Consider the following 15,411-nt stretch of genomic DNA (forward strand, 5'->3'; position numbering starts at 1 on the left):
CAAATAATTGCACGCACCAAGCTGACTAAGAATGATCTGATAATGACTTGATGATGGTGAAGGGGTAAATATAAACTCCTCTCTTCTCATTCATAATAGAGCAATAGGATCTTTTACATCCCCCTGAGAAGAGAGACAGAAACTCAATTTAGCGTCTCATCCAAAATACAAACTTCTGACAGTGCAGCACTCCTTCATACAGCACTGGGGTGTTAACCTAGATTAAGGGTGCGATCTACTGGCTGCGATACACTCTTGATCAAGTGCAGTACAGCCAGTGAATGCTGGGAGAGGCCTCTCGTGGGCTTCCCAGAAGTCTTCACGCCACCCAAGTCACGCAAGGTGCCCGAGTCAGAAACATGCCCACAAGGGGCGTGACCAAACGGCACGCGCTGAAGCAAGTTTTAAACTGACTTTGGAGAACTTACCTGGGACCCTCGGCTGTGAGCACCGGGTGTGTGACGAGGAGGACTAGCTCCCAGTGCAGGAAGAAAGTCAATGCCGTAAACATGTCAGCACAAGTGAGTAGATGTCATAGCAAACCCCTCCATCACCGAGACCTCTCCCCAAACCCCCATGAGAGCACCTAACCCCCTCCCCTCCCCCTTTAACCCCCCCCAACCTTTCCTTCACACCACCCCCCTCCCACCACTGTGAACCACACGTGTGGCTAATGATGCTTTCTCTGTGTCTCCTGAGGAAAAGCTCTTCAACAACCATGGGAGAGGGCCCAGACTAGTGGTAGCATGACGGACAGAAGAATCCTCACCACATTCGAGGAGCGTGCCCTGGAGGTGATGAGTGGGGCCGAGGACAGAACGGTTACCAACGCAGAGGCTGGTGGACGAGGATGAGGAACCACTGGCTCCACCCAGAGTAAATGTCAAGTGTCAGTTTTTATTGTCTTACTGACTGATCCATCCCCCCCACTGACCATTCTTCTGCAGGACCCCCAGCCAATAGCGCAGACCATCCCAGCGCCCCCTCTCCAGCCTCCCAGGAGACCACTCGGGGAGGAGAGCACGTTTGTGTGGACTAGTGCTCAAGGCGCCCAGCTGTGGCTTCGCTGGGGCAGCCGGAGGATCCCAGGTAAGTTCACCAAAGTCAGTGGTTAGCTCTAATGTCTCACAGCTCCAGAGTCCCAGGTTCAATTCCGGCCTTGGGTGACTGTGTGGAGTTTTCACTTTATCCTTGTGTCTGTGCGGGTTTCCTCCGGGTGCTCCCGTTTCCTCCCACAGTCCAAAGATGTCTAGGTTAGGTGGATTGGTCATGCTAAATTGCCCCTCAGTGTCCACAAGGTGTTGCTGGGGTACGGGGAAGAAGTGGAGGTGTGGGCTTAAGTAGGGTGCTCTTTCCAAGGGCAGGTGCAGACACGATAGGCTAAATGGCCTCCTTCTGCACTGTAACCTCCATGAAACTGTGATCTTTGATTAAAAAATGAAGGACTCGCAACCCCCCCCCCCCCCCGCCCCGCCCTCCCCTCCCACCACTACGTTCATGGAGAACACCCGTCCACCACTGCCACGAGTAAGGGGAGTTCACCAGGCGGCAGTGCCGGGCTACTGCTTGGGTATGTCCTTCTCACCACAGGGGCTAATAACCGGTGCACCGCTGGCAGGTTCCCTTTGCCTGGTTCACATTTTGAACACCGGGCTGATATGATCTAGCCAGTGGTGAGGGGGGTTATCCAAATCTATGGGGATGATGTGGCCAGAAAGTCCACTGTTTATATCTAAATATATGGAAATAAGGGGCAGGGAAAATCAGAAAACAAGATCTTGCTGGCTAGTTTCACATTTATTGACTGTCACTAGATGTGGTGATATGAGTGGGAGCACTGCCATTGGTGCAGAGCATTGGTTTCCCATTGACTCTGGCTGGTCATGTGCCGCTCGTCTGATTGTCTGGGACTAGTCATGCGACTGCTCACCAATTGGTCGAGAGGCAAGTAGACCCCGCCTCCGAGGCGGGGTATAAGTACCCAGGTTTTCCAGCGGTCGGCCTTTCTCTGTAGTCGACCACTGGGCTAACAACTAGCTGATTAATGCCACAGTTTGGATCTTCATCGTGTCTCGCGTCCAATTGATGGTACATCAATTTAATCAGCTAGAATTTTGGAATGGAGCTACGCATCAAGCCTGACTGCCTCCGCACCAGCCCACATGCTGCAAACGCGTCTGCAATCTTTAAACATTGGCAGGCGTGCTTCAACAGTTACCTGACAACTGCAGCCAGCAAACCCTCCAAGGAGCAGAAACTCCACATCCTCCACTCGTGCGTGGGCACGGCGGTATATTCAATGATTGAGGACGAAAGTGATTATGATGCAGCCATAGATATCCTGAAAGGACACTTTCTCCGGCCGGTCAACGAAGTATACGCACAGCATCTCCTGATGACTAGACAGCAGTTCCCTGGTGAGTCACTCGACGAATTCTACCAGGCCCTCACAGCTCTAGGGAGAATGTGCACCTCTCCTCAAGTTTCGGCAACCGAACACATGGAACTTTTAATTAGAGACGCTTATGTTGCTGGCATGCAATCCTCCTCGATCCGCCAACGATTGCTGGAGAAGAACGCCCTCAGCCTAGCTGAGGCATGGACCCTCGCAACCTCCCTGGGGGTCGCTGACCTGAATGCCCGCGCATACGCCCCCAGCCCGCAGCATCTCCCTGGACATCGTGGCACGTGCCACACCCGTCCTCCGCTGACCCCGACCCCCCCCCCCAGGCCTGCGCAGCGGGACGCTCCGACAAGCTATCGTGGCCCCGCTGCTATTTTTGTGGCCTCTCTAAGCACCCCCGCCCGCGCTGCCCGGCCCGCTCCGCTCTGTCTAAGAGCTGCGGGAAGAAGGGCCACTACGTGATGGTCTGCCAGACCAAGTCGGTCACTGCTGTTCCGCGCAGCGACCGCGGATCGCCCCCCTCGCCCCCGGGCCACCCCAGGGCCCTGCGCCGCGCACCGACCTCTCCGGCCCGCATTCCGGCCCCCGCAACAGGCCCACGGTCCTCCCGACACCCGCTCCCAGCTGCCCCGACCGGCCAGCAGACGCCACTAACACTGCCCCCAGCTGCCACGTGGTCCCCACAGGCGCTGCCATCTTGGGCCCCGGACGCCATGTGCGGGTCATGGGTGCCGCAATATTGGGGACCCGGCTCCACGTGCAGGTCCTGGGAGCCGCCATCTTGGGACCCCAATTCCACGTGCGGGTCCTGGGTGCCGCCATCTTGGGTCAACACGGAAGGCCCTGCCAGCGATTACTCTGCCACCGAGGATGACCTGGAACTCTTGCCACGACTTGCTTCCATCACTCTCGACCAGTTGCGACCACGCTCGCTCGCCAAGACTACGACTATGATCCAGCTCAATGGACACAAGACAAAATTCCTACTGGACTCCGGGAGCACGGAAAGTTTTGTCCACCCCGACACGGTAAGACGCTGCGCACTCCCCATCCATCCAGTTAAGCATAAAATCGAATTGGCCTCTGGTTCGCACTCCGTCCAAATCACCGGGTGCTACATAGCAGACCTCACGGTCCAGGAGAGGGTTTTCAAAAACTTCAAACTCCTCATTCTTCCCCATCTATGCGCTCCAACACTCTTGGGCCTGGATTTCCAATGCAACCTGCAGAGCTTAACCTTCCAATTCGGCGGTCCTATTCCCCCCCTTGCTGTCTGCAGCCTCGCGTCCCTCAAAGTGGACCCACCATCCTTGTTTGCTAATCTCACCCCAGATTGTAAACCTGTCGCCACCCGGAGCAGACGATACAGTGCCCAGGACCGGACCTTCATCGGGTCCGAGGTCCAGAGGATCCTTAAGGAAGGAGTTATCAAGGCCAGCAACAGTCTCTGGCGAGCCCAAGTGCTGATAGTTCGGACTGGGGAGAAAAACCGGATGGTCATTGATTACAGTCAGACCATCAACAGGTTTACGCAGCTGGACGCGTACCCTCTCCCCCGTATTTCCGACCTGGTTAACAGGATTGCAAAATACAAAGTAATTTCCACGGTGGACCTTAAGTCCACCTACCACCAGCTCCCCCTCCATGCGAGTGACCGCACACACACCGCGTTTGAGGCAGATGGGCGCCTCTACACTTCCTCAGGGTTCCATTCGGTGTCACAAATGGGGTCTCGGTCTTCCAACGGGAGATGGACCGAATGGTCGACAAGCATGGGTTACGGGCTACCTTCCCGTACCTCGATAACATCACCATCTGCGGCCACGATCAGCAAGACCATGATATCAACCTTCGAGGGCAGCACGGTGGCCTAGTGGTTAGCACAACCGCCTCACGGCGCTGAGGTCCCAGGTTCGACCCCGGCTCTGGGTCACTGTCCGTGTGGAGATTGCACGTTCTCCCCGTGTCTGCGTGGATTTCGCCGCCACAACCCAAAATGTGCAGAGTAGGTGGATTGGCCACGCTTAATTGCCCCTTAATTGGAAAAAATAATTGGCTAATCTAAATTTATAAAGAAAAAAGATATCAACCTTCAAAAATTCCTCCGAACCGCGAAACTCCTTAATTTAACCTACAATAAGGATAAGTGCGTGTTTAGCACCGACCGTCTAGCCATCCTCGGCTACGTAGTGCGTAACGGAGTGATAGGCCCCGACCCCGAACGCTGATGGAACTCCCTCTCCCCAACTCCCTCAAATCCCTCAAACGCTGCCTGGGCTTATTCTCCTATTACGCCCAGTGGGTCCCCAATTACGCCGACAAAGCCCGTCCCCTCATCCAGTCCACCTCTTTTCCCCTGTCGATGGAGGCCCACCAGGCCTTTAGCCGCATCAAAGCGGATATCGCAAAGGCCACGATGCATGCTATCGACGAGTCCCTCCCATTCCAGGTCGAGAGCGACGCGTCTGACGTAGCTCTTGCGGCCACCATGAACCAAGCGGGCAGACCCGTGGCCTTCTTCTCACAAACCCTCCACGCTTTCGAAATCCGCCATTCCTCAGTGGAAAAGGAGGCACAGGCCATAGTCGAAGCTGTGCAATATTGGAGGCACTATCTGGCCGGCAGGAGGTTTACCCTCCTCACAGACCAACGGTCAGTAGCTTTCATGTTTGATAATGCACAGAGGGGCAAGATCAAGAATGGCAAGATCTTGCAGTGGCGGATCGAGTTGTACACGTACAACTATGATATCTTGTATCGTCCTGGGCAGCTCAACGAGCCTTCTGATGCCCTATCCCGCGGTACCTGCGCCAGCGTGCAGATTGACCACCTCCGCTCCCTCCACACGGACCTCTGCCATCCAGGGGTCACTCGTTTTTACCATTTTATTAAGACCCGCAACCTGCCCTACTCCGTTGAGGGAGTCAGGACCGTCACCAGGGACTGCCGCGTCTGCGCCGAGTGCAAACCGCACTTCTACTGCCCTGAACGAGCGCATCTGATCAAGGCATCCCGCCCCTTTGAACGTCTCAGTATAGACTTCAAGGGTCCCCTCCCCTCCAACAACCGTAACACATATTTCCTGAGTGTTATTGATAAGTACTCCCGCTTCCATTTCGCCATTCCCTGTCCCGACATGACCACAACAACCGTCATAAACGCCCTCCTATCCATCTTCTCCCTGTTCAGCTACCCCGCATACACCCACAGCGACCGGGGATCCTCCTTTATGAGTGACGAACTGCGTCAATTCCTGCTCAGCAGGGGCATAGCCTCTAGCAGGACGACCAGTTATAACCTCCGGGGTAACTGTCAGGTCGAGCGGGAGAATGGCACCATTTGGAAGACCATCGTGCTGGCCCTACGGTCCAGAGATCTCCCTATTCCCCGTTGGCAAGAGGTCATCCCCGACGCCCTTCACTCAATCCGGTCTCTCCTCTGTACTGCCACTAATCAAACACCTCATGAACGTCTTCTTGTTTTCCCGTGGCAGCACGGTAGCATTGTGGATAGCACAATCGCTTCACAGCTCCAGGGTCCCAGGTTCGATTCCGGCTTGGGTCGTTGTCTGTGCGGAGTCTGCACATCCTCCCCGTGTGTGCGTGGATTTCCTCCAGGTGCTTCGGTTTCCTCCCACAGTCCAAAGATGTGCAGGTTAGGTGGATTGGCCATCATAAATTGCCCTTAGTGTCCAAAATTGCCCTTAGTGTTGGGTGGGGTACTGGGTTATGGGGACAGGGTGGAGATGTTAACCTTGTGTAAGGTGCTCTTTCCAAGAGCCGGTGCAGACCCGATGGGCCGAATGGCCTCCTTCTGCACTGTAAATTCTATGTAATTCTATGAAGTCGTCCTCAGGATCCCCTCTCCCGACCTGGCTGGCCGCCCCCGGGCCCATCTTGCTCCGGAAGCATGTGCGGGTGCACAAGTCCGACCCGTTGGTTGAGCGAGTCCAGTTACTCCACGCCAACCCGCAGTATGCGTACGTGGAGTATCCCGACGGTCGGCAGGATACGGTCTCACTCCGGGACCTGGCACATGCTGGCGTGCGGCCCTCTCCTCTTCCATCAACATCCCCCCACCCCAATGCCCCCCGCACCCCCACGACCCAGTGCATATACCCCCCTTCCCCGATTACAGCGTCTCCACCACCGGCCCGGGGTACGGAGACACATCTACGACCGATGCTCTCGGAGGCAAGGACGACCATCAGCCCGACATCACCGGCTCCACTGCGACGGTCCACCAGAACATCACGGGCACCCGACAGGCTGATCGTGACCATCTGATTCAACCATGGAACTTTATTGGACTCTATTGTAATTTTATGTAGTATGTAGTATTGTTTATTTTGCCACGAGCCAGTGGGCAGCCCATATCTTCGATTATCTCTACTCATATCACCAGTCTTGGAACCCCCCCCCCTCTCTCTTTCCCGCACACACACCGCCCCGCCTTCTTTCTCCACAAGGTGAATGTGGTGATATGACTGGGAGCACTGCCATTGGTGCAGAGCATTGGTTTCCCATTGGCTCTGGCTGGTCATGTGCCTCTCATCTGATTGTCTGAGACTAGTCATGTGACTGCTCACCAATTGGTCGAGAGGCAAGTAGACCCCGCCTCCGTGGTACCCAGAGTTCCCGGCGGTCAGCCTTTCTCTGCAGTCGACCACCGGGCTAACAACTAGCTGATTAAAGCCACAGTTTGGATCTTCATCGTGTCTCGCGTCCAATTGATGGTACATCACTAGATACTGCACCCCTGTCACCCCAAGCGCAAAATCACAACCTGTGTGTCCACAGAAAATTGTCCCTCTGTTCTAACAGCCTGCGTTGTATTCCTGTTAACTGTTATATAACTGATCCGAGTAATTTATAACATCTCTACAATTCATAGCTTTTACTTGCAGGGTCAGTGTTAAAAATTAAATATGTTGTTATAATTCATGTAGTTATAATCAGTTAATTCCTATTTCTTCATTTGCAATCAAAGCTGTTCAAAAGAAAAGCTAAAGATGATCCATTGCATGAGATAATTAGCTTTGAATTATAATGTACTAATTACTTGAGAACGAGATACCAGGGTAAATTTATGTTTGAATTGCACTGTAAGTGGCCTCTTTTTCGCAAGGTTCTTTTATATTTTAGTGGAAAGTTGTCACAATCAAGTTCACGGCTGACATTAAACACAATGGTGGCTCCCATCCAATTCTATGCCTTCCCCGCCTGCCATTCTACCTCTGGGGACAGGGCATAGACGCATTTACAATGAAACAAACTGTTCTCAAGCACAGCGCCCCGACCAATGGTGGGGGGAATATGGGGGTAGAGTGGGAAGGTTGGGGGGGGGGGGGGGGTTGTCACCGGCTGCCCGATTGTACCTTCGGGTCCTGTCATAATATACACCAGTATATCATGTCATGGTGCAGACACACACACTGATTGACAAACAGCAAGACCAATCAACACACACAACACCGCAGCCAATCACCAGTTAGAGCACACTCACTATAAAGAACAAAGAACAAAGAAAATTACAGCACAGGAACAGGCCCTTGGGCCCTCCCAGCCTTCGCCGATCCAGATCCTTTATCTAAACCTGTCTCCTATTTTCCAAGGTCTACTTCCCTCTGTTCCCGCCCGTTCATATACCTGTCCAGATGCATCTTAAATGATGCTATTGTGCCCGCCGCTACCACCTCCGCTGGTAAAGCGTTCCAAGCACCCACCACCCTCTGCGTAAAAAACTTTCCACGCACATCTCCCTTAAACTTTCCGCCTCTCACCTTGAAATCGTGACCCCTTGTAAATGACACCCCCACTCTTGGTAAAAGCTTGTTGTTATCCACCCTGTCCATACCTCTCATAATTTTGTAGACCTCAGGTCCCCCCTCAACCTCCGTCTTTCCAACGAAAACAATCCTAATCTACTCAATCTTTCTTCATAGCTAGCACCCTCTATACCAGGCAACATCCTGGTGAACCTCCTCTGCACTCTCTCCAAAGCATCCACATCCTTCTGGTAATGTAGCGACCAGAACTGCACGCTGTATTCCAAATGTGGCCTAACCAAAGTCCTATACAACTGTAACATGACCTGCCAACTCTTGTACTCAATACCCCGTCCGATGAAGGCAAGCATGCTGTACGCCTTCTTGACCACTCTATCCATCTGCGTTGCCACCTTCAGGGTACAATGGACCTGAACTCCCAGATCTCTCTGTACATCAATTTTCCCCAAGACCCGTCCATTGACCATATAGTCCGCTCTTGAATTTGATCTTCCAAAATGCATCACCTCGCATTTGCCTGGATTGAACTCCATCTGCCATTTCTCTGCCCAACTCTCCAATCTATCTATATTTTGTTGTATTCTTTGACAGTCCTCCTCGCTATCTGCAACTCCACCAATCTTAGTATCATCTGCAAACTTGCTGATCAGACCATCTATACCTTCCTCCAGGTCATTTATGTTGATCACAAACAACAGTGGTCCGAACACGGATCCCTGTGGAACACCACTAGTCACCCTTCTCCATTTTGAGACACTCCCTTCCACCACTACTCTCTGTCTCCTGTTGCCCAGCCAGTTCTTTATCCATCTAGCTAGTACACCCTGAACCCCATACGACTTCACTTTTTCCATCAAGCGGCCATGGGAAACCTTATCAAATGTCTTACTAAAGTCCATTATTATGACATCTACAGCCCTTCCCTCATCAATTAACTTTGTCGCTTCCTCAAAAAATTCTATTAGGTTTGTAAGACATGACCTTCCCTGCACAAAACCATGCTGCCTATCACTGATAAGTCTATTCTCTTCCAGATGTGAATAGATCCTATCCCTCAGTATCTTCTCCAACAGTTTGCCTACCACTGACGTCAAGCTCACAGGTCTATAATTCCCTGGATTATCCCTGCTACCCTTCTTAAACAAAGGGACAACATTAGCAATTCTCCAGTCCTCCGGGACCTCACCCGTGCTCAAGAATGCTGCAAAGAAATCTGTTAAAGCCCCAGCTATTTCGACCCTCGCTTCCCTCAATAACCTGGGATAGATCCCATCCGGTCCTGGGGACTTGTCCACCTTAATGTCTTTCAGAATACCCAAAACTTCCCCCTTCCGTATGACAACTTGACCTAGAGTATTTAAACATCCATCCCTAGCCTCAACATCCGTCTTGTCCCTCTCCTTTGTGAATATCGATGCAAAGTACTCATTAAGAATCTCACCCATTTCCTCTGAGTCCACGCATAAATTCCCTCTTTTGTCTTTGAGTGGGCCACTCCTTTCTCTAGTTACCCTCTTGCTCCTTACATACGAATAAAAGGCTTTGGGATTTTCCTTAACCCTGTTAGCCAAAGATATTTCATGACCCCTTTTAGCCCTCTTTATTGCGCGTTTGAGATTTGTCCTACTTTCCCGATATTCCTCCAAAGCTTCATCAGTTTTGAGTTGCCTCGATCCTATGTATGCTTCCTTTTTCATCTTAGCTAGTCTCACAATTTCACCCGTCATCCATGGTTCCCTAATCTTGCCATTTCTATCTTTCATTTTCACAGGAACATGTTCTGTCCTGCACTCTAATCAACCTTTCCTTAAAATACTCCCACATTTCAAATGTGGATTTACCCTTAAACAGCTGCTCTCAATCCACATTCCCTAGCTCCTGCCGCATTTTGTTATACTCTGCCTTTCCCCAATTTAGTACTCGTCCTTTCGGACCACTCTTGTCCTTGCCCATGAGTATTCTAAAACTTACGGAATTGTGATCGCTATTCCCAAAGTAATCACCGACTGAAACATCAACCACCTGGCCGGGATCATTCCCCAATAAAGACAGAGGGCATCAGTTTTCCCGGTCATTCGGGATGCAGCCTCTCAGAAGGACAGAGCTCACAGCTTACGGCACAGATCTTCACCATGTGCTGAGTGCATAGACTGGTTAGGATGGCATAGGTCTGTAGTTTAGTCTAACATAGTGTTGACCCACAGTGAAAGTATGTTCAACAGTTTCTAGCTTAATAAAATAGTGTTGTACTATTTCAAGTGTCTGTAGCCTGTATGTGTTACTGCAGTCTCCACGGATCCAGAGTACCCAACACATCAGGTCCTATACTGGAACATTCAGAGTTAGCTCAGTTGGAGTGCTGGATTTTCACAGTAACTTCATTGCAGTGTTAATGTAAGCCTACTTGTGATACTAATAAAGATTATTATTACCATCAATATAGCCAGACAATTAGCACCTATTTGGAAGTTTAAACTTCCCAGGGGATTATCGTGCAAGTGTGCAGATCCTAAAGCTAAACATCAGCAGACATCTCAATATTCACCTTCACAAGCTCTCCCTCCGCAACCCTCTCACAAGCTCTCTGTCACCCCTCAGGTTCCTCACAAGCTCTCCTGACCACCTGCAACCCCCTCACAAACTATCCTACAGTCCCCCTCACCAGGTCTCCCTGCCCCCACTACCCCACACAAACTCTCCATCCCTGCAAACCCCTCACACTCTCACCCCCCACCCCTCACAATCTCCCACTCTCACCTCCCTCGCCCGGGGTGCTTGAGGCAGCCTCTCTCACTGACATTATGGCCTCAGCTAAGAAAATAACTCTAATCCTACCTTTTTTTGTCCTTGCAGGCAAGTCTTTCTGTTCCAATTGTAGAAGTGATGCTTCAGCTACCAACAGAGTGCAGTGGTAAAGAGGAGCAGTGAAGAGAATAAGCATTAGATGCCATGTTCTTACAAAGTTTTAATGGTCTTAAATGGTTTCAGTAGGTGAATGAGTGAATGGGTAAGTGGGTGGGTGAGTGGGTGGTTAAGTGGGCAGGTGAGGGGTGGGTGGGTGAGTATGTGGTTGGTTTGATGGGTAAGTGGGTCAATGGGTCTTTGATGGGTTGGGAGTGGATAAGTCTGTGAGTGAGTGGGTGAGTAGTTGCTTGGTGGGTGGGAGTGGGTAGTTGAGTCTGATGAGGTTGTGTGGTCGGGTGGAAATGGGTGGGTAGTCGAGTTAGGGGGTGTAATTAGGTGGTGTTTTGAACTATGCTGTTAATCATGGACTTGCATAAGGAATTAAACAGCGGGTCATTATTGTGGTAAGTACCCGGCTAAGTATTGTGCAAAACGTCCAAATCTCTGATCCTGAGCTCAATGCCGCTAATGTTGTAAAAAGGGAGCTTGTTCTCTTCACTGCTCCTCTTTACCACATCACTCTGTGGGCAGCTGAAGCATCACTTCTTCAGTTGGAACAGAAAGACTTGCCTGCAAGGACGAAAAAAGTTAGGATTAGAGTTATTTTCTCAGCTCAGAGGCAATATCCTCAGCATCTCCACTGACCAGTATATGAGGGCCTATATTTTTAATTAGTTATTCTCTGTTTCTGTCTTTCTATATCTATGCTATACATTCTTTTACATGGTGTACGATATTTATCCACATTCTGGGTGTTTAAATTACATGAAAACTTTGAGCTCTCAGTATTATGTGGTACCTGAACCATTCTTTTGATTTGCATTCTTTGAGATTCCAAAGCTGTGATTTTGCACTTGTTCTTAACTATGAGTCATGTTATACTTTATATTCTGTGGAAATAATCAAATTATGGTGCACCAAATAGAAGGATTCATGTCATTTTTAATATTGCTCACTCACAAAACAAACAGCAGCCAAATAAAGAGTGATGTTTCATTTTCATATCATTATTTTCTCAACAACCTGGTTTCCAGCCCAATCTGCACCAATCGTCACCTCTGCATTTGTAACCTATTATTACAAAGCCATAACAGTTTTTCTGGAGCTGAATCCTGCTCATAGCAGTCAATTGTCCACAAGAGTTACAGACAACATATAAATCATCAGATTCATTGAATTTTGAAAGATCATCATCAACCTACAATTGGCAGGGGTTGTGTGGATTGGAGCTAATGATTAATTAGAAGAATTGTTATAATTGTTGTCTGGAGGTTGTCTTATTACATTTGTTCATGTCCATGTTATAAGGCAAAATAACAGTCAAGGCAAAAAAGAGCCTAGATTGATGTAAAGTTTTTTGAGCAAATAAATGCACACCAACAACAATTCAGTTGTACCTTATCATAATTGTCAGGTTTCTTAGACAGCTAATTCGTATGGACAAATTTAGCAGAGATGATGGGATTTGAGGCTTTCTCTAGTCGTGTAAGAGCTGTCAGACACAATGATTGAAGGAATGCCGCTGTGAATTCTAATCTGTTACACTGAAGGCTTTGTATTACATTCCTCCTTTAAAAGGCAGCCTATGCTATTGCATTTAACCACAGTCTGCAACCACATATCAACCATTTAAATAAAATTTGCAAACAAATGGGAAATCCAAAGGCAAATTAATCATTTTGTTTTTTCTTTGATCAAACATTGAAAATGGCTAATTGGAGTGTTAAATGTCATTCAAGCTATCCTGAAGTGAGAATGGAAGACCATGCCTTACTGAGAACTGAGCCGAGGCTTCAAGTTAAGTCCTCCAATCAATCTTTGTCCGCAGTTCCCCAACTCAGTGTTGGGGGAGTCCATTAATTTCTATTACTCCTTGAACATGTAGATCATTCCCTGATTCTTTGCGGTCCTGCCTGGGCTCCATTGCCATTTTGACTTGCTAACAAGACTTTTAACTTTCCACATATCAGAATGTGTTAAGGGACCAATTGCATTTAAGCCTCACTGTTCCCAGTCAAACTTAAATTTAAGTCAGTCAGAACGCTTTCAAAGACTTTGAATGGTAATTAAAAGTTAACTAAGAGCCTGAATTGTGTGTTGGTCAATGAATGCCATGATTTGGACTTTTGAGCCCCCTGTCCACAGGGCACTATATTTGCATTACAAATTTGTTTGAATATCAATCTGTCAAAATCACGGCAATGGCAATGAATCAGAGACCTTATTGATATTGCAGTCAATGGTTTACAAGACACACCAACTACATGTCACTATATCTAATTGAAAACAGGTGCAATAATGCAGATTGAGGTATGACACTAAAAGGAAAGTTTGCTGAAACCACTAAATTTACCCTAAATCAACAATAAAACTGCAGCAACAACTTGTATTTATATAGCAACTTTGATGGAATGTCTCTTAGCATTTCAGAGGAGCATTATCATACAAAATCTGATACTGGGCTACATACAGAGATGGGCAGGATTCTTCAACCCCCCGCGGGGTCGGAGAATCGCCGGGAGTCGGCGTGAATCCCGCCCCTGCCGTCCTCCAAATTCTCCCGCCCCCCCAAAGAAATCAGACCGGTGTGAGTCGCGCCATCCGCCTCAGAGACTGGCGGGCACCGGCGCGACTCAATGGGCCTCGGGGCTCCACAAATTCTCCGGCCTGCGATGGGCCAAAGTCCCGCCCGTTCTTTGCCAGTCCCGCCGGCATCAATTAGAGTAGGTCCATTACCGGCGGGACCTGTCGGCGTGGGCGGCCTCCGGGGTTCTTAGGGGGGCGCCGGGGATCTGGCCCCTGGAGGTGCCCCCAAGGTGACCTGGCCTGTGATCGGGGCCCACTGATCCGCGGGCGGGCCTGTGCCATGGGGGCACTCTATCCTTCTGCATTGGAGGCTGTGGTCCTCCGCCATTCCCGATACGGAAGCAAAGCCCTCTGCGAATGTGCGGGGATGACATCAGCACACACTGGCGCTCCTGTGCATGCGCCGACTCCTGCCGACCGGCGGAGGCCCTTCGTCGCCGGTTGGCGTGGCGCCAAGCCCCTTTCCCGCCAACCGGCAAGGGGCAAACCACTCCGGGGCAGGCCTAGCACCTGGGGTGGACCAACGTTGGAGTAGTTCACACCACTCTATCCCACTGGGACCCCACGCCCCGCCAGGTAGGGGAGATGCCCGCAGGTCAGATGCCCAAAAACTTGGTCAAAGAGGTAGAAGTGCCTTCAAGTAGGAAAATAAGGTAGCGGTGGAAATATGAAGAGTGGGAACTCCAGAGTCTGTGGCCGAGGTAACTGAAAACACAGCCACCAGTGATTGAGCAAAAGAGACCAGAATTAAATGAGCAAATATATCACAGAAGATAATGGAGATTGCGGGGAAAGTGAATGAGAAACTGAAGACATTTGAAAACAAGAATGAGAATTTTAAAGCAAGATGATGCTTGACTGTGAGCTAAAGTAGGCCGGCAAGTACAGGGTGATAAGTGAACAGGGCTTGAAGGAATTGGGGCACAGGGAACAGGGTTTTGACTACCTATGTTTAGGGAGGGTAAAATGCAGGTCCAAAACATTACATTCAGTTCAAACAAAAATTTTTAAAAATGCAACATGAGATCATTTCCAGTATTTCACACATTCAGTTTTCCATAGAAATGTTGCAAGAAGCAAAAGTGTGTCATGTGCAGGAAACCACACCGGCCTTCATTGCTTTATCAAGGACATAACATAGAACTCCCCCAATCTGTCCAGGCTGAAATTGTGCTTTTAACACTCCCATATTCCTCTCTACCACTTACCAAGTAGACATGCAAACACAGCAATAATTTCCCTGTGCTGCATTGTTAGTGATGTGGAACAGTGTTGACAGTGGCTTTGTCTTATACCCAAGTCCATCCACTTCCTTGTTGCAGCCTGCTGAATATGTCAACGATGATGGAGTGGTGGAGAACAAAGGCATAGAATCATAGAATTTACAGTGCAGAAGGAGGCCACTCAGCCCATCGAGCCTGCACCGGCTCCTGGAAAGAGCACCCTACCCAAGGTCAACACCTCCACCTCATCCCCACAACCCAGCAACCCCACCCAACACTAAGGGCAATTTGGACACTAAGGGCAATTTATCATGGCCAATCCACCTAACCTGCACATCTTTGGACTGTGGGAGGAAACCGGAGCACCCGGAGGAAACCCACGCACACACGGGGAGTATGTGCAGACTCCGCACAGACAGTGACCCAAGCCAGAATCGAACCTGGGACCCTGGAGCTGTGAAGCGATTGTGCTATCCACAATGCTACTATGCTGCCCCCAGTAGGCC

The sequence above is a fragment of the Scyliorhinus canicula genome, chromosome 14, assembly GCF_902713615.1.
Source record: "Scyliorhinus canicula chromosome 14, sScyCan1.1, whole genome shotgun sequence".
Classification (NCBI taxonomy): domain Eukaryota; kingdom Metazoa; phylum Chordata; class Chondrichthyes; order Carcharhiniformes; family Scyliorhinidae; genus Scyliorhinus; species Scyliorhinus canicula.